Below are 25519 nucleotides of genomic sequence, written 5' to 3'. Positions count from 1 at the left end.
CAAGGGTGCACCTCTCCTGAACGGCAGGCATTGTGCTCCTGGGACAGTGTGGCCTCGCAGACCGACTGTTCTGATTTTTCAAGAGAAGTTGGAAATGTGTACATGTTAGTAAAATATGACGATTTTTAAAATGTTGACATCTCTTTTTAGGACAACACAGGACAAATAAACACATCCCAGTGCCGGATGCACACGCTTACACTCTCCGAGAAGCTGCACTTTCCTCTGGGGGAGAGGTGACGTGGCCTGATACCTGCAGCGGCTCCATGAAGACCCCTGGGAGGTCGTTGGATGGGAGAAGGAACAGCAAAGAGAAAAGAACACAGACTTTGAAACCAAGTTGTGTCCAAATCGCAGATCTACCCCTAACTTGGTCTTTATTTTGGGCACAGAAATCCACCTTCCTTCTCCAGTTGGTCTCCCCAGGAAATAGACTCTGGGCTCTGTGTGCAGGAGGCTTATCCCTTAGTGCAGAAGGTGGCACTCGCAGGAACAACTCCTGTGAGGAGTGAGGCAGGCAGGACTGGACAGAGAGAGGAGTGCAGCCTTACATCGGGGCCTTCGCTGACCCCACGGGGAGCTCTGCACGGCGGCTGGGCCTTCAGAAATGTCCCGAATTAGGGCCAGGGCGCCGGACTTGCATAGCTCTGTACCAACAAGTCATAGGATGCGGGCTGCCCCCCAGAGGGAAAGGCTGCTCCTTCCGAGTCCCTGGAGAGGGGTGAAAGTGTGAGCTGTGAGCAGCGAGGAGAATCAGGGCTTTGGCCTTGAAAAGGGAGGCCGCTCAAAACAGGGAGCATCACCATTCACTGCATTCTCTGAACCACAGCTTCCTGCTTGGTGCAGCAGAAATAAATACACTTCACTTCCTTGGGCATTCATTACACAGGTAAGACAATAAACCACATGTAAGGTGGCCAGCACAGTACTTGGCACATACCTGGCGCTCGATAAACTATTATCTGTGGATAGAAACATGAAGTCATTTGAAACAGTGTAAACAAAGGCATGAGGGAGGGACAAGTATGGCAAGTTTAGGATATTAAGGAAAGCAGCGAGATAGCACCAGTGGGTGTCACATAAGTGATCAGTGGGGACATAGCGTGGATTAGATAGTTTGAGACCAGATGACAGAGACTCTTCAAATTTAAGCAAGAGAATCAGGACTGGTGCAGTAGGCAGCGAGGGTCAGATGTGGCTATAACTGGCTGAGGGCAGTGTGTGCTCAGTTTACGAGTGTGCCCCTAGTGAGGTGGAAGATAACCAGTGGGCAAGCAGCTTTCCTGCCTCTGTGCTTAACAAGGCAAGTGACTTAGGGTGGACATAGAGAGAGGCCTCCTTGGAATGGAGACTGGAACGATGGTGATGCTGGTGGAGGCATTGCTTATCCTACACCTATGAATGGACCTGGAATTGGCTCTTTTATTCGGCAAAGTTGAAAAATAACTAGAAACTTGGGAAATTTGGATGGGGTCTCCTGGGATCTAACTGGCTGCTTTAGGGAGATCACTGTCTTCCACCATGTCTCCTAGAGAATCTAACTCTAGGGATAGAGCTGCTTCTATGGCAAAATGCTTACAGCCCCCACCCCCAAATGCTTACAGAAGTAGAGAAGCTCAGGGCGGCCTGTTCTGTGAAGAGTTCTGGGAGCATCACACATCAGAAGGTGACCTGACCGGGCATCCAAGGTCAACTTGCAGTCAGCAAATAAAGGTACACTTGACTGTCTCCGCCTAGGGACAAAAATGCACTGTGTGCTGCCCAGAGCCAGCGGAGCCACAGGCAGGATGGGCCATATCCTGTTTAGAGGTGGCCACAGATATTTCCTGGCAAGGAGCTCAGGTCAGCGTTACATATGAGCACGACATTATACACAGAACTCATTTATGTACGAGTTGACAAGACCTTGGAATTGCTCAACTGCAGCAATTTCTTCTTCTTTTCCTTTATGTGCCTCTTTTAAAAAGTCACTTTTGATCTTGGGTTGAAAAATTGGTTTAGAAGAGTTGGACTCTTTGACCCTCAAAATTTTAAGATGTCGAGGCTACACCTGTTGAAAATACTCCCTCTGCAAAACCCGAGGAGAACACTTTCTGCTGATTTCCATCCCCTTTCTCTCATAATGAAGATATCATTTTTTACAGTGTATCTGGAATAGTCAACCTAATTAGCTGCACCTGTCAGTCAAGATTCAGGAAGCTAGCCAGGAGCAACCTTAATACATTTAAAAAAAAAAAAACGCTGCTCGCTCTTTTAACCAAATCATTAGAGAATGTTTGGATACTTAAAATACTTGAACAAATAAAGAAAACACTGATGAGGAAGTTTCTAAACTCATTATATGGAGATCGTTAGGGATGATATTTCAAATTCCCATGATGCACCTAGAAAGTTTGCTTGGCCATTTCAGTGTGGAATGTTTCCTCTTCAGTGTGTGTGTGTGTGTGTGTGTGTGTGTGTGTGTGTGTGTGCTGTCTTGTGGCCCAGCAGACTCAAAGCTGAGCATTATCTAGTTATCACGAGTGTGCAAATTCAAATGCAGGTCAAGGAAGAAACCTCAGGCAGCAGTGAGCTGTAGGTTTGACAAGCGTTAACCAGCTTGCCAGGGACACAGAAGCAAATGTTTTCACTCCCTTCACCGGATAGCCTGGAAAGATAACTCTGCATCAGGTAGTCACTTAAGTGGAACTGCTGGTGTAAGGTTACCGCGGTCCTTTCTTTTTAGTGCCTGGGGGCAAAGAGCGTCGCTAATGAAGCCTACACCGGAAAGCAGGTTAAGAGGGTTGATACCAAACTGCTGGAGGTGTTACAGTTTAACACTTGCTGTCCTCTGACTCAATGCATAGATGCCAGTTCATGCTCTGTAGCTTCTCAGAAAACTGAAATTTAGATATCTGTAGGCGGGAGGAGTGGAATTGATGAATCATCCGTAGGGAAAAAAAATGAAATACATCTTTGTTTCTTTGAACTCAATAATACCCAGTGCCTGGAGTGCGAATGTGTTAATTACAGAGATTTCAAAGCCAAACCATAGCCTCAGAGGGCAGCTGTGTTCTTACTCGGCGTAGTACACGAATCACCTTGTGCTGCAATGTGCTGAGCACAGGGGATGTTTATGGAATTCAGTGACAATTCGTGAGCATCCAAATTATAACAGGCCATGAAAAGTCTTACGTGATTCATGTGATCAAATTGAACAGATTATTCTTTCTCTTGTCTGCTCTTTATCAAGAAGATGCCAGGTTCCCAGTGGACCCAAAACACACCCTCCAAGAACTACCAAACGCAATATTTTACTGAAATGCATGTTTAATTTTAGACAGAAATTGAGTCTTTTTGAGTCTTGTTCTCCTCTACAAGGAAGCTTTTAAATACTGTTTGCCTGAGCCATCTAAACTCTTCATGGCTGATACAGGGTCGTGTGATGGTTAAGAGGTTGTGTTTTGGAATCGAAGCTCTGTCTTCTCACTTATGTGATCCTGGCACAGTCATGGGGCCCCTTGGGACCTGTGTCCTCATTTGCAAAATGGGAGTGATAATACTTGCATACTTTGAGGATTCAATGGGATAATACCCAGAAGAGGTTCAGTCTAGTGCCTGGCAAATAGCAAGTTCTCAGTAAGCATTGGTATTTCAAATATTATTATTTTCCAGGTGTACAGGTGAGAGACTGGGCATCTTTTAACAGAAGGCGGCCACATTTCTTCTGTTTGCCTCCGTTCCTATGCAGGAGAATCTGAAGGAAGTGGAGACATCTAGTATGAGGAGATGTTTCAAGATCATCTGATCCAGTCACCCTTTTGTCAAATAAGTAAATAAATAAAAATTAAGGCTCAGAGAGGGGAAGGGATTTGCTCAAAGTCAGAATGACTTGGTGGCAGAAAGGAAGAGGTCCCAATCCTGATATCCAGAGCAGTATGCCCTCATGCATTCCTTGCGGTGTCTGAGTGTGGGATACATGTTGTCGTTTAGTGGAAACCTTGAGTCTAGGTCACTCTGGCTAGTAACTGGGATAAGTGTTAACGTGGAACATTTTACTAAAATCTCTAGATGGGTTATTGTTTTGAAAGTTCCTTTGTACTTGTACTTAAGATTACGTGTAAGTTTTTGGGCATGTGTGGCCTGTAATCCTATGGGTATAATTCAAGCTGGATTTACACATTGACAGAAGGGGCTGTCCTTTGCATGAACATCAGATTTCTTTATTTTTTTTTAACACCTGGCCGAAAATTCTATTGGATTATTAGAATGACTCTTATGGGTTAGGGGAGGTTCTCACTAACAAGCTCATGGTAAGACACTGATAGACATGTCTTGGATAAGAGTAAATTTTCCCTGGGTGTCTTTGTCAACCTGGCTAGCTATGACCGAGTTAAGGAAATAAAACAGTAGTATTTGTAAGCAACATGGGGAGATGTTTTCCCAAAGAGTAGATCCAGGGAACAGAATCAGAACACCTGGACACCAGGCAAGTTGACTGAAAATCATCAACACCGGAACAGGAGGAATAATGGAGATTTCAAGCATCATTGAATTTGAAAGCTGTAACTGAAGTGGGCCTGATCTTACAGGTGACCACTGGCCTGCGCTCACTGTGTTCGTTTGCAAGAACACAAAACATGTTTAGAAAACCCCATTAGAGTTGTCACAAATAGCCGCACATCGCACATTTGGGAAGTTAGGAACAAGACCATGAGCACATCAAGGCCACCTCTAAAGTCTCATTATGTCGAGATGCAAGTTAAAAAAACAAAGAAACGTGCCCATCAAAGGCTTAATAGCTTCGGAAATTTATGGACAAACTCTAGAGCTGGTTTGGTGTGAAAGCATTGGGGAGGTTTCTGTGGAATTCTCTTAAACGTTCTCGATGGTCCCAAGATGGCTACAAATGCGCCCAGCATCGGGTTGCTTTCTCGTGGAAAAGTGAGGCAGAGGCAAAAGGCTGTTTCCTCAAAAGTCTCTGTCTTTATCTTAGAAGGAAAGCTTTCCCTGAAAAACTATACTTCTCATATATTAGTCCACTTTCAGCTGCAAGGAAGGATGCAGAAAGGATATTTGCCAAGAAGAAATGGAATGGCCATAAGGATTTGGGACAATCATGTTTCATTCCCTAGAGCTGGACCCCACATCAAGTCAGGGTGTTGCCAAGAAGAAAGTGAAGACGGGCTGTTGGGTGGGCAGTGTTTAAAGTCTGCCATGTTTGCCTTCTCTGTCTTCTCTTGCGACCTTGGGTCAGAGGAAGACGGAGGGGAGGCATCAGAGTGGCTACAGGCAGAGGCAGAAAAAGATATTCTCGCAAGTTAACTGCCCATGATGATGGGTGATTTCGATCTGATCAAAATGACAAATTTTCTCCTGTAAGACAAACAAAATCCAGCCAGCTTTTCTGTTCTCTCTTCACCTATAGTGTTTCAGAGTGTGTGTTAAGTTTCAAGAAGCCCTTGCAGTAAATCTCACTGTTGAGCAGTCATGGTAACGGCTGCCCTGGAAGGTAATCTAGGACTTACACCCCACCACGCTTTCCAGGGCACTGCACCAAAGCCTAGAGGATGGGTTTAGTTTGGGGCAGAGAACGGACGCTTTTAATGATTTTGTGAATTTGGCAAAGGCTGAATTTCTTCCAAAGGCCTGAGTATCATGGTTTCAGAGTGACTGCACTTAAAATATAACCTTTATTTTTTTTCTATTTATATTACTAACATTAATTATAATTATTTAATATTATTTAAAAGTGGATAATGCTGAGAAAGAAAATAAAAATCATTCAGAAATACTATTATTTTCATATTTTTATCCCTTTTCTTTTCTAGACATACACGTTTCCATATGAATATATTTTAAAATGGGACCAAATTATAATCTGTAAAGTTGTTTTTATTCTGGATTACTAATGAACATCACATTGTGATAATTACTTCATTTTAACAAAATTTTCCTAGAAAGCATGCTGTTTAATGGATGTTTATAATTCCATTTTCAAAAATATTATTGAAAATCCATTTTCCTATTTTGCAGTGAACATCTTTACACACAAGTCTTGGCTATATATTTTATTATTTCTTTAGGCTAACCCATGGCAATGGAAATACTGGGTTCAAGGCTATGAATAGTTTTCTGTGATTTTAGGCAGAATGTGAATATCACAAACTCTCCCCCCCCCCCCCGTTTTAAATTGAGGCATAATTTAAATTGAGGTTATAATTTACATACAGCAAAGTACACACCTCTTGTAGATAAATGGCTATTGTACACGTAATCACCAGATACAGGACATTGGCAGAAGCATTTCAATACCTCAGTATTGATTACATATCACAAATTGCTTTCCAGGAAGTTTCTACCAATTCACACTTCTTCCAGCATCATTCTCATTCAAGTTTTGCCAACGTTGACTCATAACACCTAAAATATTTGACAGTTTGGTGGGCAAAAAGCTTAGTTTAAGTTGCATGCCACTGTCTTTCTTAGCTATTTGTTTTTCTAGCGGACATTACCTTTTGCCGCTAAAAATAGGTGTGTTAATGGCATCACAATATTGCAAGAGTTCTTTACATTAAGGTCGTTAACACTTTGTCTGAGATTTATTTAAATATCAGTTTCAGTTTGTCATTTGCCTTTTAATTTTGTTTGTATAGCTCACTGACAAAAATTTAAAAATAATTCTCAGATGTATTAGTCTTTTCTTTCATGATTTCTTCTATTGCTTTTATGCTCAAGAATTCCTTGTCCATATTGAATAATCACCTACATTTTTCTTTCGAGAAAAGAAAAATGTAGGTGATTATTTAATAACCTCAAAATAATTTTTTGAAGTTATTGTTTTGTTTTCCACTTAACCTTTCAATCCACCTGTAATTTATTTTAGTAATGGTGTAAAGAGGGGCATAGGTGCTCCGTGAGGCTGGTTTCCATCATACCTTAAGAGTTAACATATACTAAGGTCTATTGCACAGTTTTCTCTTATTCTTTTGAAACTGACCATTGTAATTTTAGATTTGTAATACATTTCAATATCTGGTAGGGCAAGTCCTTCTCACTGGTTTTATTCTTTATATTTTTTTCCACTGGTTTTGCCTGTTTATTTTTCTAGATGAAAACCATTGTCTTTCCCCCAAAGCTCTGGTTTGCAATGGACCTACACAAGTATTGTCTTCCCAATCAGAAACATCACTCATCTAGTCACATGCCCGAAGCTAGTGTGGCCAAGACAGCACTCACCAAATGCTCACATGGGCCTCCATTCTAGCTTCTTATGCAATTGGTTTAGGACTAGGTGACTTGTTCTGGCCGATGGACTGTAAGCAAAAGTGACCTGAGTCACGTCCAGGGCAAGAAAGTTACAACCTCTCCTGGTTGTAAGAGAGAGAGAGAGGTCTGTCTCTTAATCTTGGAAGCCATGTGTTGACATGACAGCATCACGCCTTGGAGAAACCCTGAATCCCAGAGTCAGTCCTAACCTACAGCACGTTTTGCCTGAATAAGAGATAATATTTATTTCTCCAGCCACTGAAATCACAAAGCTTGTTTCTTATTGCGTATCAAACTTCCTTATTCCATCGCTCGTCCTGACACGCTGAGGTGCCATCTTGGACTCGCTCTCTCTGTTCACAGCCGTATCCACTCCATCAGCAAGTCCTGAGCCTCAACCTTTCAGATTCACTCTAAGTCCAGTAATTCTCACCACTTGCACTGAGAAAACCACACACCAGTAGGCTCGAAGCTGGGGTTCTTCATATCTGTAGAGTTACGCGAAGGTTTTCTCAGGGGGACAAGAAACAATGAGTGTAAGGCAACCAATTTCCCTACTTTCTTTCCCCAAAAGCATCTGCCTGGGAAGGATGCTGAGGTGATTTACAACCTTGCTACTGCTGCTCTCACGCCTTTCCTTCCACAGTTACCTTCTCCACCTTCCACAACAGAAAAGCTTACCCAGCTTCCATTCCTGAGATGGTACCTTGCCCTGAGGTAGGACACCCCTGGGGTTCCTTGGTGAAAGGAGTGAAAAGGAATGTATCTAATGACTGGGCAACATTCTTTGGTTAAGTCAGGTTGTTTCCTGCTCCTGGTGCTCAATGAAATGAAGGCAGAATAACTGAGCTGATAAATCATTAGAACATATTTTGATGACAGATTAGCTTGTCGTGTTTTGGCATATAACTCAGAAGGAGTTCAAACCAAGGACACATTCTGCTACAATGAAACTCCTTTCATTTTCATTTACATATTTTTGAGAATAAGTTTTCTCAGCACTCATATCAATAAAAATAAAAATTGGGATAGAATGGGTATTGTTCCTTGTAACATAGCAATAAGTCAAAGACATCGAAATTTTAAAAAATAGCCCACTGACCCCCTGAAGAGATGCATTTCTAATAAACTTCAGTTTCTTATGTCTAATCACATTCAATATCATTTATAATGTGTTTATGTTGTAATTGTGTTAGTAATTAATAGCGTATGTTATTGTAATCAGTTTTGTTAGTAACATGTATATGTTGTTGTAATCAATTGCATATTATTGTAATCAATTGTGTGTTAGAATTTCCGATAATTCAATCAGAAAGAAATTACTAGTTAGGGATTTTATGACCACAGGAATTAAAAAAATTCAATTCTTACACATATTTTTGATGCAGAGAATTATGCTAGAATAATCAATAAAATACTTTCAAACATTAAGTCCTATTACATTAGGATAAAAATCTCCAGGGAAATGTAATGGAAAGCAGAATGAAACTGTGAGTTAAAAGGTAGAAAAGTGTGCCATACGAGTATAACAGTTTTGTTTTAAACTGTCAACATTTACAATAAGCAGAAATCACATTTTGTGTAAGTGCTTACACTTAGGTTGAAAAATTTTAGATGTCAACTTAAAAATGTGGGAAGGAGCTCATATTTCAAAATCTTTTGGGGGTGAACAAGAGAAAAACGTTTGGAGGCTCCTGCCCTAGAAGAAACCACCTTTGCGGGCTACAATCGCCCCACCCCCTCAGTGCAATCTTCACTTCTATTCTTGACCTTCCCACTGTCAGTTCATTCCTTTCCAACTGTCAATTCTCCACTCAGTAGCCAGGGTTTGTGGGTTTCGAAAAGCCAAATCAGACGATGACGTTGTTCCTCCACTTGCAAACTGTTCAATGTCTTTCCATCTACACAAATTTTTTACAGTCTACAATGCCCTTGTAGCTTGGCATCTGTTACCGTTTACCTCCTTTCTCCTTCACGTGGCTCCAGTCACTGTGGACTTTCTGGTCCTGGGATAAGCCAAGTTCATTTTGGCCTCTGTGCCTATGAACTTCATCTTCCATTGGCCCCGAAGGCTGGTTCCTTCCCATCACGCAGGTGCCACTTAGGAGGTTATTCCTAATACTTCTATGTGAAATTGCTTTCCTAACCACTCCCTCTCCCCTTACTTGCTTTATTTCCCTTCATAGCAGATAGTACCATCTGACATTTTGATGTATAATTTTTCTTCCTAAGTTATTTCCGTGTTTTCCTTCATAGAATGTAAATTCCATGAAGGCAGAGACGTTTTCTGTCCTGTTGCCTCTTTGTCCTCAGCGCCTAGAATATAACCTGGTACATACTAGGCACTCAATTTGTATTTGTTAATGATTGAATAAGAAATACTTGGAAACTATAGTCACAAATAAGATAGCTATGTATTCACTATAATAAGGCACAGCCTTTAAAATCATATTTAAAATTATAATAAGAGAAAAACTTAAAGACTTAATGTTCAGTGGAAAAAAGGGTGTAAATATATTTCTATATTGTCATGCAGGGTGTCATGTGGGGTATCAGCTCCCGCTCCCCACATAAGAATGCAGGACACGGTGAGGCCAAAAAGGAACACCCACGGAGCCATAGGTAGTCACACCACTTACATTCTCGCTGGCGGCCGGGTTGGAGACACAGGAAGCAAACATCCATCAGTACCACAACAAGGGGTCTTCCTGTATCCCAGTCTCTCTGGCGGCCGGGCGAGACACACGAAGTAGGATCTACATGATCTGCAACCCACCGTCCGCTTTTCTGCCAACCAACCAAGGTAGCCATGGCAGTTATATCAGTGGCTAACGGCTAACTGGTTACAGCTAATGGCCAACTAGTCACAGCTGATGGCCATCTACTGCCTGAGCCAGCACCTTTCCACGTGAGGCCGAGAGCCTGGAAACTGCTCTCTGGGACTCTGTCCCTACACCTATATCTACATCTGTTTCTGTGTCTATTATCGATATCTGTATCACCTCACAGAATATTTTTTGCAATCCCATAAAGAATAACTTTTGTAGGTATGGGTTATTTTTCTGCCCTCCCTCCAGTTTAAGCTGTTGTTTCTCAGTCTAGTTGTGTAGGACACAGCTCCCTGGCCCATGCTGGTATTATGAGCCTTGCGCTCCCCTGGCTAGGGCAGTTGGTCAGCGGTCGGCCGCTCACAGCAGCTCACAACAGCTCTCGCCGGCAGCTCACACTGGCCACTGGCCACTCATGGCAGCACATGGTAGCCCACAGCAGCATACAGTAGCTCACGGCAGCATACAGCAGCTCACGATGGCTGCTGGCCACTCCAGGCACTCATGGCAGCACAGTGCTGCCCTTGGCCACTCCTGGTAGCCCGTGGCAGCCCAGCTCCAGGGAGAGCCGTTGTTCACAGTCTTAGCTGTAGAGAGCGCAGCTCACTGGTCCATGTGGGAATCGAACCGGCGACCACGGCGTTAGGAGCACGGTGCTCCAACTACCTGAGCCACCGGGCCAGCCGGGATGAAGCACCTTGACTTTCGTCCTTCTGAATTAGCGCCTGGTCCAGAGCAGTGAATGTCTGAAGCATCCCATTGCTCCTTCTTCTTGTTCCATGTCTACAGAAGAGACTTAAAACTCCATCACAGCCCATGGGGGAAGTTTAGAGGGTGATTTGCCAAAGCTGGGCTCGGAGTGGCGCAGCCATGCAATCTCAGGTTCTCTGAGGAGGAAATAGCCTGTCACTACTCTTTCCTTAGGGCAACCAGTCAAGCCTGGCGATGTGCCATCATGGGTGACAGGCTAGGTGACTGACTGCCCTGGGCTCGTACAGAGAGGGTGTATCTGACACCTCTTGTGGCCAGCCCCTTACATTCTCCTGGACTTCATTTTACTCCAGCCATAACTGTAGCCACCTGTGTCCTAGGAGCGAGAGCTGTGAGAGCCCTGGTCATGGGCCACACTGTGTAGCTCTCGCTTTCTGCTTCAGGTCTGCCTGCAGGAACCCACTGGTCACCCATGCGTGTTCCAGAGACTTATTCCCCAGGACAGTCTTTGACCTATGGGGGTTGGAGGGCATGGATAAGCACTCCCCTCCTCAGTTCCTCAGCAGATAAATCTAAAGAACATTCTAGAAGCTCCTCAGAGGCTTTTAGGGAAATCAAGCCCACGGAGGAAACCATCCTGATGAGACAGCCTCTTATCAGCTTTTCTTCCTTTCGTGCCCCTCTTTCCAGTCCCTCACTGAGGTTCCCTGAACTCAGGTCCCATAATACATTAGCTGCCCACAAATCCTTGTCTCGGGTTCCTCTTTCTTGGGGAAACCAAGTTAAGACACAAGGCATTTAATAAATGTTGAATAATTGAAAGATCCATACATAAAAATGAGGGCTCGCAATTTGCCACTAGGGTCATTCCTGGGAGCCCCCTAATTCTGATGGGGAGGCTGCAACGGAAAACTTCAGGAAAATCTGTGGGTTATAATTCCAAATTGCATGAAGAAGAACAGGCGTCCTTGGGATTGTCCCAGAGCCTCAGCTTTTCCGACAGAATGTGCTTCTGCTGTCTCTTGGCTCTGTCAGTCCAGGCACCAATTTTTCACTTTACTAACAAAGTCCTTCCCCTTCTTTCAACACATCCCTTCTTTGGCCGGCGATAAAAACCAAGTATCCCGTCAAGTGCCAGTTCCAGTAGGTTGGTCATGGTGACCAGAGGCCTGGATGTGGACTCAGGGAGGACCGGTCTGATGGCTAACTACGCCTAGTATACACGGGCCTGGGACAGGAGGTGGTGACAGTCATGCCACACGTTTGCCCTCCATACCCACGGCTGTGTGCTGACTCTCTGAACTGCTGTCCATGCTAGTTATAAACATTCTCGTTGTAAACAGAGTTTAAGATTATTTTTATCAAATCATATATTTCGAGTTCCCTAAGGATAACTTTAGACCTGATCTCTCCTAGCATTTTGCCCGTCAGCACTATCATTTCGACACCCTCCCCCACCCCAGTTCTGTATCACCATTTGAACCAGTTTTTTTGTAATCCCTAAAACAGCCTGCTGAGCTTAAAGAATTACAGTATTTGGTCCAAATAACCCAGGAAGACGCCACATGCATTTATATGTTATAAAAACAGAGGCTCCTAGAATAGCAGGCTTAGAAATTAGAGATGGCAGACAACTAACAGGTTATTGGCGGCCCTGTACAATTTGGTTAAATGCCTGGTATGTTCACAGAATTTCTTTTAACATTCCCTATTTTACTATTTCAGTCACACCTATTACGAAATTCGATTCACATCTTCTGTTCAGACATATTTAGAAGGCCACGGCTTCCTTGTCTTGATTTTGGTTCTCAGAAATTTTCTAAAGCTTCACCAAGCTATTCCGTTTGAACAACAACAATAGTAACACTTTAATGTAACTATTTCCCCAGAAGGTGGTTCACTGGAGTTCACAACACACACACAAAGCTGGGAGCAGTCTGAATGTCTGAAAACAAAGGATTGATTAAACAAGCTTCATCCCTGGCATGTGATACTAAGCCATCATTAAAAGTGAGGTACATGCAAATTTATCAATTTCAAATTGTGGCCACAATAAAGACTCAAAAGTGACAAAAGTTGATCACAAAATAGTATGTGCACGCTTCCCTGATTTCTGTTAGAAATTGTGTATTTATTTCTGAAGTTTGAAATGCTATATACACCGTTAACAGCAGCTAGTGCTGGATGCTAAGCTTAGGGATACTTTTGAGTTTCCAACTTATATTACCTATATTTCCTAATGTATTTATGTGGAACATGTAGTGCTTTGTATAAACAGGAAAATAAAAGTCATTTTAACAAGAAGTGAACCTTAGCCCCTTTTAGTTTTTGGCTTTAGTACCTGGTTAAGAGGGGTCGATCCCCATGAGTTCATTCAAAGACAGCCCCTGAGATAGGAACTTGACAAATCAATATTTACCTTCCTGCTCACCAAAGCGTGTGCTAATTGATAACCCCTCTGAGGAATTTTCTAGAGTTGAATTGCAAAGGCCCCAGTCGGGGTCTTGCCTACTTCAGCAAAGGTGTCTTCTAGTTTTGTTAATTCTGCCAGGTACATATTCTGACTCTTTCAAGCCCTGGCAGGTTTGTGCTCACTGAAGTAACTGATATCCAGGTGCAGACCAGGTAAATAACTGTCCCCAAAACTCCCGAAATGCAGGGTTGCAGTCCTCTGGCTGCCTGCAAACCCAATCCCTCACTCCCGGGACAAAAGAGACAGCTTCCCCTATAAAGTTACCCCATGGGATTGCAGGATCTCTCCATGTGTTCACCTAAGCTCTGTTTATATCCCTTCGAACAAAGGCACAGAAAGCCACTGGGGCAGAAAGGTGTGTCCACCACTGAGCCTTTTTCTCTAGGAGCCCTGTGCTGAGTGTAATGTAACTCTTTCCCATCGTCTCCACCCCCACATTTTAAAACCCAACTGATTACAAGTGTTGTTAAAGGTTACTGAACTAGAAAAACAAACCTTGCTGTGGTTGGTGCTTTCCTAATGACAGCCGGCAGTGCGTTGGGAACAATTGTTTTTGTACCTCGACATTTCTCTGAGCCTCCATCAGGAAGTGGGCTGTTTCTCTTGGGCCACTCATAAGAAAGGATTACTGACAATCTAGAAACTGCTATCAGCTTTCTTTTCTATCCCGAACTAACACGAAACCATTTCTCAAGTATCAGCTTTTCCAACAAAAGTCTTTAGCGACTGCCATTGCATCATAAAAACAAACCCCACAGATCTGACTCTGACGTATGTATTCTCTCTCGATCATATTCCCGAGAAGAACACTGTCTGTTGCTGGTTTCAAGGAGAGGACAGAAGATGGAGGCCTGGGCTGCTCAGAATGTCCTCACTCTGAGCAGGAGTAAGTCAGCCTGGGGGGTTCTTGTCCCTGTCATTTTCCGTGGTGTGTTTCATGGTTAAGTGGCCAAGTAAGCTCTGCCCACTGGGTCTGCCGCCATCTTCTGAAATGTGAAGTGAATCGGCTGAAGAAAACCAGCTGGAATGGACAGAATTCATGGTAGGGTCCTTGGTGAGGTGAACCAGAAGTTATTTTTATTTTGTAACCACTCGGAGTAAGCTTCTTTACCAAGAGAAGCAACTGCTGCCCACAGTGTCTGCGTCAAGCAGCCATATTGCATTTGTACCTCAATCCTCCCGGCCTTTAAAGCATCAGGCCACCTTTCTGCCGCAGTCTTCCACCTCACCTAGGTGACCAAAACAGAAAGGAAAAAAGGGAGGCAAAAAGGGAAAACCCCACAAACACTAAAGGAGACATGGAACATAGGAAAACACCTGGCCTCATGCTTGGGAGATGTTTGCTGTGGAAACAATCTGTTCAGGTTTAATGAGAAATGACATCATCAGCCATTTGCTGCCATCACTGCAGCCACTTCATCTCCAGCGTCCTACTCGCTGAGATCTGAATAGACCTTCAGGGTTCAGGAAGGACATTTTCTATACGAAGGGAAATTGAGCTTTTAGAGATAAAAATGGCGTGCAGGATAGCGCTTGCTCGCGACAGCTGCATCAGGACCATCTCGTCGTCGTGGTGCCAAGCTTCCATCTTTTCCGAACCCTCCATTCTTGCCAAAGGGCCAAGGTGCTATAAAGTGCTTTAAAAACATTATATTTTAACAATGCCGTGCAGCACAACGGTTTTGCTTTTAATGGCCATCTGTATAAAGTCTCTTTTTTATTTAGGAAAATCTATTTTAAATTAAATATCATAAGCCCACGAGCCATAGCAAACAATATTTTTGACCATATGCTCTGAATTAATATGCCAAACATTGCAACCTCTATTTTCTTAGTAGAAAGTTGCCCCGCCCTGATGTGGGCACGGTGAGCCCAGAGGGCAGGAGGGCAGGAATTTTCAATAAGGCCACCGAGGATAGGATGACGGTGAGCAACCAACAGCCACGCTCCCTCAAAGTTATCCATCTTCTGAATGATCTCGACACGGACCCCCTTCCCTTTGAAGAAAGAAATTCCCTTTGATCCATCTTTCCGCCTTGTCTAGAAGCTTCGTACCCAGGAGCCTGAGCAATGCTGGCCACACTTTACATGACTTTGGAAAGTTGCTCTAATTTCTTTCATCTGTTGCTTGCCACATTTGTGGGTGATATGGTTTGAAAACAAGTTCCTTTCATCAGGTGCTAGGCAGAAATGGAAACTTGATGTTAATGTCCGAGTATGGGCCACTCTGCCCATTGCCCTTGGTGGATGTCCTTCCGTTCCCTCCTCCAATTCCTTCTGTAGTCCCCCCCCCCCCCGCCATTAAAGTCACAAGGGGCATGGCTACCTGGGGAGGCTGAGCCCCATGGTGACCAGGAATTCAGCGAGCTGGTGGCTCTTGACTAAGAGAGGAATTGAGAGGCTGCATTTAGGGACTGGTTTCATGGGAGGTGTGGGTGCTCTAATCCTTGAGCATGATCCTTTTATCTGATCCTTTACAAGATGGTCACCTGGTTTGACTGCACGCAGCTGGCACCTCTCCTATGGGGGCCGTGGCACGAGTTGCTGCTTCAGGCTATGAATAGCTTTCTGCATGGAGACTTAAAAATTGTCATGCAGGGTGTCATGTGGGGTCTCAGCTCCTGCTCCCCACATAAGAATGCAGGACATGGTAAGGTCAGAAAGGAACACCCACAGAGCCATAGGTAGGGGAGTCATACCTCTATATTCATGCTGGTGGCTGGGTTGGAGACACAGGAAGCAAACATCTGCCAGCACCCCAACAAGGGGTCTTCCTGCACCCTAGTCTCTCTGGCGGCTGGGCGAGACACACAAAGGAAGTAGGATCCACATGATCCACAATCCACTGTCTGCTTCTCTGCCTGCCAACCAACCAACCAACCAACCAACCAACCAACCAACCAACCAACCAACGTAGTCATGGCATTATATCAGTGGCTAATTGGCTGGCTACAGCTGTTGGTCAATCAGCCACAGCTGACAGCCATCTACTAACCGAGTCAGCACCTTTCCACGTGAGGCCAAGAGCCTGGAAACTGCTCTCTGGGACTCTGTCTCCACACAAATCATCCAGTGTGAGATTTGATTTTCTTTGTTCTTGCCTTCCAGTCTTTCCCTCCAGTAATTTCTTCTTCTTTTCATCCCTTTCTCCCATTCTACGATGTTTCCTTTCATTTTTCCCTCTTCTGTTTTCCATTCTACTTTTTTGAGTCTCTGTTTATCCTTGAGCATTACTGTAATTATTCTTTTGAGCGTTACTGTAATTGTTCTTTTTCTTTTTTTAAAAGATTTTATTGGGGAAGGGGAACAGGACTTTATTGGGAAACAGTGTGTACTTCCGGGATTTTTCCAAGTCAAGTTGTTGTCCTTTCAATCTTAGTTGTGGAGGGCGCAGCTCAGCTCCAGGTCCAGTTGCCGTTTCTAGTTGCAGGGGGTGCAGCCCACCATCCCTTGCGGGAGTCAAACCAGCAGCCTTGTGGTTGAGAGGATGCGCTCCAACCAACCGAGCCATCTGGCCACCTGGGAGCTGAGCGGCAGCTCATTGACTTCATTCTAGTTGCGGAGGGTGCAGCTCGCTGGCCCATGTAGGAATTGAACTGGCAGCCGCGTTGCCCAGAGCTTGCGCTCTAACCAACTGAGCCACCCGTCCTCCCCTGTAACTATTTTTATTGTCTAGGATTGTTGGTGATTAATATGTAGGATTACTCATTATTATGTTTATGCCAACTAAGTGCTATCCAGTTTACAAGTATCATTGCCAAATCTTACAACAGAGCTGTGGTTATTATCACCCCCAGTTTAAAGATGAAAAAAATGGATTCTGAGGGAGAATTACTTGAAATGCCTGAGATTACACATCTCAAATAGTAGGTTCCAAACTCTCCACATATGTGGGGCTCCAAAGGCCCTGTTTGTCCTCCTATGCTTTAATGATGGTCATATTCCATATTTGGGTCTCTCTCTCTCTCTCTCTCTCTCTCTCTCTCTCTCTCTCATAAAATGAGCTTTATGGAACCATAATATTATTGGGTCTTTCTAACTGGGCTGTTTATTCATCCATGCATTTCTCCTTTACCATGCTCCCTATGCTCTATTCTCTAGGTTATAAATCTTTTACTGGGCCACACAACACATGTGTTAGGAGGACAAGCTTTAGAGAAAGATAGGGCTGGGTCAAGTTTCAGGTCAGCATTAAATAGTGGTCCCTGAGCCTCAGTTTCATTCTCTCTTAAGTGGGGTGTGTGTGGGAGTGGCAAAATATAGCACTTTCCTGGTATTGTTGATACGCAGAGGAATGAGACCCTGTATTAAGTGGTTTGCACACGTACATAATTAGTACTAATTTCTGTCCTTCTCCAAGCTTGAGCCACCTTCCCCTTCATCACTGCCCTACAGCCTCACGGACGGGGCGAATTCCTTTAAAGATCCCAGGCTCTTCCTGAACAAGAGGCTTCAGGTCCCTTGTTACCTCGCAAGTGGCTGTGTCTCTTCCTATCCTTTGCCAGGGCTATAAAGGTCCTTTAGTTACAAGTAAAAGGAACAAATTCTGGTTAATTTAGGTAAGAATAGATTACTGAATAGCTTATAACATTGAAAAGAGCCAAAGAGCCAAACCACGGAACAAAGGAGCATGAGGAGTGCGGTTCCAGTAATCATTGCTGGCTAATAAAACACCCCCAAACTTGATGGCATAAAACAACAATCATTTATTTGGCTTACAAATCTTGAATTTGGGCAAGGATCAGAGGGAGCAAAAAGTCTCCGTTCCATGTGGCCCAGATGGGGGCTGGAGGGTCCAGGTGCAATATGGCTCCCTCACGTGGTGGCCACTTACAGTGTGGTGATGATCCCGGAACATAGAGGGTTATGGAAGACAAGCAGCTGGGTCCCGTGGTAGCTGGGTTCCAAGTGTCCAAGAGAACCAGACGGATGTTGTGTGCTTTTCATGGCCTAGCCTCCGAGGTCACAGAGCTTCATTTCCACCACAGTCATAAAGCCACTCCGATTCAAATGGAGGGAGCACAGACTCTGTATCTCAATGTGATCAGAATCAAAGCCACATTGTGAGATGTGGGGGATACTAATGCAGTCATCTTTGGAAAATATGTGTCACAGCTTCTCTGGGGAGGTTCCCTCGACAGCTCTGGGGCTTTACTACCCACCAGAGAGCTCAATGTCTATTTTACCTGTTCTTGTGTGTTTGATTTAAACTCAGATTCCAGGGGAAAAGATCTGATTAGCCTAGGTTGGTTCCTGTGACTTCCTGTGGTCAATGGATTGGGCCATGTGACAGCTATCCCCTGTGTCTGAAAGTCTTGCTCCCTCTCTCAGACCTATCCTCAAAATCTCACCTAGTATTTCCCAAAGTGCATGTCTCAGGATTTACATCCACAAAAGAGCGCACAAGAAGAGGGATCCGAGGCATGCTAAGTTTGGGGAGAAGGTGCGTCCTGTGCAATGCATATGTAGCCTGTTAAAGCTTTGAAAGATCCCGCAGAAGAGAAACCCGCTTAACCTCATCAAACTCAATGTTTCTCGTTTGACCACGGGATCTTTTGGGTAATATCCATTATCATCTTGCAGAAGTAATACTGTTTGGAATAAATAGTCCTTGGATTATTGTAAGCTTTTGATTAATGTCCAAAGTTCTGAAAACGTTGACGTTGATCCTTTTGCCTGTGTTCTCATGGCTTTTCTGGAGGAGCAGATTTTCGGATTTCCACTATTCTGGAAGTCTTGCCTCCCAGAAATAATATTTTAAGACACACGTTGACGAATGCTGACCTCTCCTTTTCTGGGAAGCCATCCATCAAATTCTCTACATTTCTGTTCTTCCTTCTCCAAATCCCTTTGCATGCGGTGTCTCTCCTGCCTTGTGTGTGGACTCCAATCAACTTCGTGGTGTCCACACATGACAAAGATTGTGGAAAGGACCTTTATATGGTTTTCTCTCTGCGCATTAGGCCACAAAGTTCAACACGTTTTGTTCAGGAAGCCAGAAGCCAGATTATACACTGGTTGTATGTTGCAAATGTCTGTTAATTGGTGAGTTATTGGACTTCAGGACACATTTTCCTGTAGAAATAACATTCTACAACACAGTTGATCAGACTTTAATGTGCACACAAATCACCCGAGGACTTGTTACAACGCAGATTCAGATTCAGGTGGTCTGGGGTGGGGCCTGTGGTTCTGCATTTGCAAGTTGAATGCCTGTGTTAATGGTCCACGGGTTGCAATTTGGGTCATGGGGTTCTACACAGCTATCTACCACGTGGGATGTTGCCCCTAAGAGAAGATTCACTAGGTTCTAATTTGGGCAAAGTATGTTCCTGAAAAACCAGATATAGGGACAATACATGGTGGAAAAGCTTCAGATTTCCATAAAAACTACAGGTCATCATGGCATAGATTAAGAAAGCTTTGTGTGTGGGGGTGGGGTGGGGGCTGTTGTGTAAACCAACAGCCAGGTGGAACCAGGAGGTCTTACAAGGTAGAGACTGTCAGTATTCAGATCCATTGCCTCCTCTGGGAATCGCTCTACCAGCAAGACCCGTCTGCTCCGTGAAACAAGCAGTGTCTGGTGCCACCATACTGACTCGCTCCTCTGGGCTCTCAGCACATGGAGGGCCATGCCAGAAAGAGCAGAATGCGGGCTGGGCTTTAATTGCTGGATTGGGATACCTGATGCTGGTGGGTTTAATAGTGTAGGAGGCTCTCCCCGGGCCGTAGAATAAAACCCAAAGGCCTTCTCATGGCCTGCCGCGCCCTGGACACCTGACCTCCTCCTGTCTCTTTGACTTTATCCTCTACCACCCCATCCTTTGCTCATGTATTTCAACCAACTGGGCTTTCTGTCTGTTCCTCAAATATCTCAAACTTGTCACCTTAAAAAACAAACAAACAGACAAAAAAACCAAACCACGTATGGGTTATTTGCTCTTGCTTTTTCATGTGCCTAGAGAGACAGTGACCCAGATCTTCCTGCTGCTGGCTTCTGTTTGTCATTCAGGGCTCAGCTCAAATGTCCTCTCTTCAGAGAAGCATTCGTGACCTAGCCATCTACCACTCACTGACTAACCTCTTTTATTTTATTCACAGCACTACCACCCACTTAAAAGAGTGTAGTGTTTATGCACGTGGTAGGCGCTTTGTGCCCTGACCAGATCCCCTTGCCAGGCTGGGGTGCCTGCTCCCCAGCTGCTGTGGTTGTTGGGTGCTAATGGCCCACAGTGGCACCTTCTCCCAACAATCGTTCTCAGCCACCAGGAACCACCCAGCCCAAGGATGCCTCGGAGGCAGCTCCCAGTCATGACTGACTCACTACTGCGACCAATGCCAAGCCCCCGTGCACAGCTTCCCCTTCCCGCGGGCTGCCTCTGAGACCATTCACCTGACAGGGCACCCTGGGATCAGGCTGGTCAGCTTTGCTTAGTGTCATCCCCCACCCTCTTTTGCCATCCACCCCTCCTCATAGTCCCCTGTGAGGCTTGTTTATTGAAGCTTCACAAGAATGAGCAGATGGGTGGCTCAGTGGTTAGACATGAGCTCTGGGCAACAGGGCTGCCGGTTCGATTCCCACATGGGCCAGCAAGCTGTGCCCTCCGCAACTAAAATGAAGTCAATGAGCTGCTGCTGAGCTCCTGGGTGGCCAACTGGCTCAGTTGGTTGGTGCGCGTGCTCTCAACCACAAGGTTGTCGGTTCGACTCCTGCAAGGGATGGTGGGCTGCGCCCCCTGCAACGGCAACTGGACCTGGAGCTGAGCTGCGCCCTCCACAACTAAGACTGAAAGGACAACAACTTGACTTGGATGGAGCTGATGAGTCCTGGGAAAAACACACTACTGTTCCCCAATAAAAAGTCCTGGAAATACACACTGTTCCCCAATAAAGTCCCGTTTCCCTTCCCCAATAAAATCTTTAAAAAAAAAATCCAAGAATCCCTGTCTCAGACCCTCTTCCTAGAGAACGCAGACAATGTGCTTACTAGTTCAAGGTCTATCTTCCCCACTGTAGTCTCAGCTCCAGCCCTGCACCCTCCATGGGAACAGAGATTCAGTTTATTTTACTGACCACTTTTCTCAGCATAATGCCCATTTCATGGTAGATGCTCAGGGAAGGTATGTTGAATAAATGATGGATGAATAAATCTGGGTTTATATAATCAGCTTCAGAGTAACAGCAGCTCAGTATTACCCTGTGTCCCGGAAAATAAGACCTAACTGGACAATCAGCTCTAATGCGTCTTTTGGAGCAAAATTAATATAAGATCCGGTATTATTATATTATATTATATTATATTATATTATATTATATTATATTATATTATATTACATTACATTACATTACATTATAGACCCAGTCTTATATTATAGGAAAATAAGACTGGGATTTATATTAATTTTTGCTCCAAAAGACGCATTAGAGCTGATTGTCCGGCTAGGTCTTATTTTCAGGGAAACACCGTAGCCTGAGGGTTGCAATCCACCCAATCACCCTCCCCCACAAAGGGACATCTTGTGTCGTCTTAGGAGCAAGTCTGCATCCCTTTACACCCAGTGCACTGCCAGTTTGCTGCTCTTATTTTTATCCTTATGAAATGCGAAACCATAAAGAGCTGGGGGTGGCTGAGGATGTTAAATCCCACCCCACAACACGCCTCCTTCAAGTATCTGATTACACAAAGTCCTCAAAGAATATGATTAATGTAACTAAGCCATATTCACACTCTGACATTCTTCCCAGCCAAACACATATTTTAGCCCCATCCAGTCCCTTTCAACAAATAAGCTGTTTTGAAAATGATTTCCAGGGTGATGTCTGTTGCCATAGGAATGACATTAAATGAAAAGGACAGAAAATATAGAGGGTGATAAACTGCATACTTGGATGACACACTTGACTTGGAAGCCTGTGTTCAAATGAGGCAGACATGCCAAGATTTTTATGAAAGACAAAATTAAAATGTATCGCTATCAAGCTGTAACTGACAAGGTATTGTGTGGCGGGCTGTTAACACACTGCTCCATATATTTATTGTTTGTCATTTTACTGGCCCTGACAAAGGTCTCCCAGTGCTGTAAATCACACCATTAAATCTGCCACGAGCAACAGAGGCTGTTGGAAAGAAGAGAAAGAAACGTGGTGTTGAATCTCAGTTTCTGATACATGCTGGGAGAGCTACCCTGTCCTCCAAGGAGCCCTCTCCCTTTGGGTTGACACTTTTATGAGTGTCAGATTGTCGGCTTTTCACCCCTTGAAAAGAAAAAAAAAAAAGCATGGGCACTTCCCCCACCCTGTTCCAACTGCTCCTAATTTTGCCTTTGGGAACGATGCTCAAAAATTGCTCCCCACCCTGTCTTAGTTTATGCTCTTTTGGGTACAAGACCTCAGGTGCTCTGGGCTGCCCTGTGGACGGTGCCCAGCCTGAGCTGGCTTTTGTTATTTTTGTGGTGGTGTGCTTGGGTTTCCATGAGCCTTTTCTCTATACTAGGCAAGACTTGTTTGTTCTAGAACTGGTAAATTTATAAAGTCTCTTTACACCTGCAGCTGCCAACCCAAGTGGGAATGTGTGAAACTGCTGACTGCAGGATACAATATCAAGCAGCTAGGTCCTGCCTCTCGGTCTAGCTGGGTCTCGGAAGACCTGACCTCTCGACCTCTCCTGTCCCTTCTTTCCAGATGTGTGTGTTATGGGGACACTGGCTAGAAACTGGCCAGTCAGAGCACTATGGTGGGGACAACACGGAAAGACAAATTAAGATCTGAGTTGGGATGATGGCTTCCATGTAATGAGATGTGTGATTTTTGCTAGTTTTAAAACCTCTGTGGACCATCGTTTCCTCATGTGTTTAGAAAAAGGGGGTGCTGGATTTCAATTACTTCCAAGCTGCCTTCCAGCTCCAATTTTAAATCAAATCAAGGGACAATGAGAAGCTATCTGGGGCATTTTACTGCCTCTGGAAAAGGCCCGCCTACATTACCCAGAATACATCTCCATCAGGAGATTCTACATGAAGAACAATCAGAATGTGTTGTTCTCTCAGGAAAAAAAGGGAAAGGAAGAGAAAACCACCACCTCAAGGCCTAAACTTGAGAATGGGAGACAACAATTCAAGAACCACTGGTGTGGAGTGGGGACAGTGTTTCCAGGATTCGTTAAATATGGCAGCGTCCCCTGCCAATGCTTCTCTGTAATGTCTGCGTTCATTATTATAATACAAATGGGTGTTTCCGGCAATAGAGTTTAAAAGATCAGACAGCTTTCATGTACACACTTATGTGCAGAGTATATTTGTCATGAGAACTTCGTTGCTGAGAACCACCTTCACAATGTTTGAAGATCTCCTTACACAAAAATTAAGAAGTGGGTTCTTATGCATTTTAAGGCATCCGACTTTTGCTTTGGTCAGTTATTGTTAGAATGCTGTATATACAGGCTTCAAAATCAGCAACTTACATATTGAGTCTGCCATAATCCTATAATTACAGATTCGAGGGAAAGTTAAAATTGCTTCTAACTGGGAGAAGTCTGACCAGTGAACCATGCCATTCTTTCTTCCAGGCCCTGGTATGAGAAAGCCACACCCCAGCCTTACAACTGCCAGGAGACACTCTTTTCAGATGCTCTGTGATAAGAATAAGCAAATAGCCAAGTTCCAAGTTTCTGTCTGGAGTCAATCCTTAGGCTTTGGTTCTGGTTCTGTAGCTAATACTGACTTGCCACTTTTCCAATGGAGTTGATCAGTGCTGCTTAGGAGACCAGGTTCTAGAATCTGCCAAGGTTGAAGTCACAGCTCCATCATCTACTTGCTGTGTGACTTTGAGGGAGTCATTTCACCTCTCTGAGCTTTATTTTTCTCATCTGTCAAATATAAAGAATCTTACATATCATTATTTATTATTATTCACTGTGATCCTAGAAAAGTCATGCAGTGTCTCAAAACTTGAACTTGTCCCACCTATAAAAAAAAGTAACAATGTAGATGCCATCCTGATGAGAAGACTGATATTAAGTCAACTATGATAACAGGATGGCAAGCAATGTGAGACTTATGAAGGATAGATAAAAATATAGTGATTATTATTTGGATTTTTATCCTGTTCCAAACCAGAAAATCTTCAAGTGAGACAGAATGGCAGCTTTAATTATCACCTGATTACTTACAAATTTTTGAACATCATTTAAAAGTATTAAGAATAGAAAATAAACTGCATCTAATATCTACAGCATTTAACAAAAATTAACAAAAGCTTAGACCTACAGTTGTTTTCCTTGACAATTGTGACCATTTTTACATCAAACGTTAAGTAGGACCTGGTATGTTAAGAATTGAAAATGGTAGAAAATAAGAGGAAAAAAAAAGGAAAGAATTGAAAGTGTGATCTGAGCCCGGGTCCCTGCAGTGGGAGAATACCTGGATGCATGACATTTCCAATCCTTATGCAAATTAAAACTATTACTATTTTCCAAAGCTCAAAAAAGCCGTATCAAGGAAGATTAGCTAAATCTATTTCAAAGTATTCAAATATTCACATATTTAGAATATATATATAATGTTCAAATTTATTTTCTATTTAGAAAATTCAAATTCTTATTCTATTTAGAACTTTTGAAAACCCGTTTTCTTTTGAATGTTTCAAAAGAAAAAAGTTTGCAAAAGAAATATATGTAAGAAGCCCAAGGAAATATACACAGCAATACTCACAGGTAATCAAAGAAATACAAATTATTGTAACACAAGGATATGATGTCTTTCTCTAATCACTCTGGCAGAATGTTCTGATGAGGTTATCCAGGGTCAACGAGGGCTGATGGGACTACATATCCATATGGTCTATTACTGGTGGAGTTGCTTCTGGGTGGTGAGATTAGAGAAATCCTGACTATCATTTTTTTTAACTTAGTGTATTCTCTGAATATTTTTAAACGATACATTCCTTTCAACAAGAGAAAAAATAATACAATTATTTCCAGGTTCAAAAGGCACCCTAAAAATGTATTTGATAATATTGTGTAAGTAGAACCCTGATTCATAATTTTGTGTGCTAGCTTTTCTTGCTACCCCTGGGTTGAGTTTTCAGTCAGGATACAGATGTTTAGATGAACATAGATTCATCATATTGTCCCAGTTCTCACTGAGGGTGGTCCTTTAATATCCTAAAATTTATGTACCCCCATACAGTTGCTTTGATATTAATTTACTTAGAATTCCCTTGAAGATGAAGTTACTTCCATTAACAGAGTTAATTAAATGCC

At 43.6% G+C, this 25519-nt stretch overlaps 2 long non-coding RNA genes across 5 annotated transcripts in view; one reads left to right on the top strand and one right to left on the bottom strand.

The window, feature by feature from the left end:
• Positions 1-4036, top strand: part of LOC141567516 (uncharacterized) — a 188579-nt gene extending 184543 nt beyond the window's left edge. For 3 of the 4 annotated variants that reach the window (XR_012490192.1, XR_012490193.1, XR_012490195.1), the window contains one exon: positions 151-1156. This is a non-coding gene — a long non-coding RNA (uncharacterized LOC141567516). Of the gene's footprint in view, positions 1-150; positions 1157-3654 lie in introns of those variants that run through there. The other variant, XR_012490194.1, reaches the window with a different exon arrangement.
• A 17626-nt stretch (positions 4037-21662) lies between these two features.
• The window catches only part of LOC109447697 (uncharacterized), a 64535-nt gene continuing 60678 nt past the window's right edge, over positions 21663-25519 (bottom strand). Inside the window, exons 5-6 of the long non-coding RNA XR_002137399.2 lie at positions 24172-24221; positions 21663-22377 (exon numbers count right to left, since the gene is read on the bottom strand). This is a non-coding gene — a long non-coding RNA (uncharacterized LOC109447697). The remainder of the gene's footprint in view (positions 22378-24171; positions 24222-25519) is intronic.

Source organism: Rhinolophus sinicus, linkage group LG11, assembly GCF_036562045.2.
Source record: "Rhinolophus sinicus isolate RSC01 linkage group LG11, ASM3656204v1, whole genome shotgun sequence".
Classification (NCBI taxonomy): Eukaryota; Metazoa; Chordata; class Mammalia; order Chiroptera; family Rhinolophidae; genus Rhinolophus; species Rhinolophus sinicus.
Note: the sequence above shows the minus strand (reverse complement) of the source record. Positions and strands in the feature narration are given on the sequence as shown.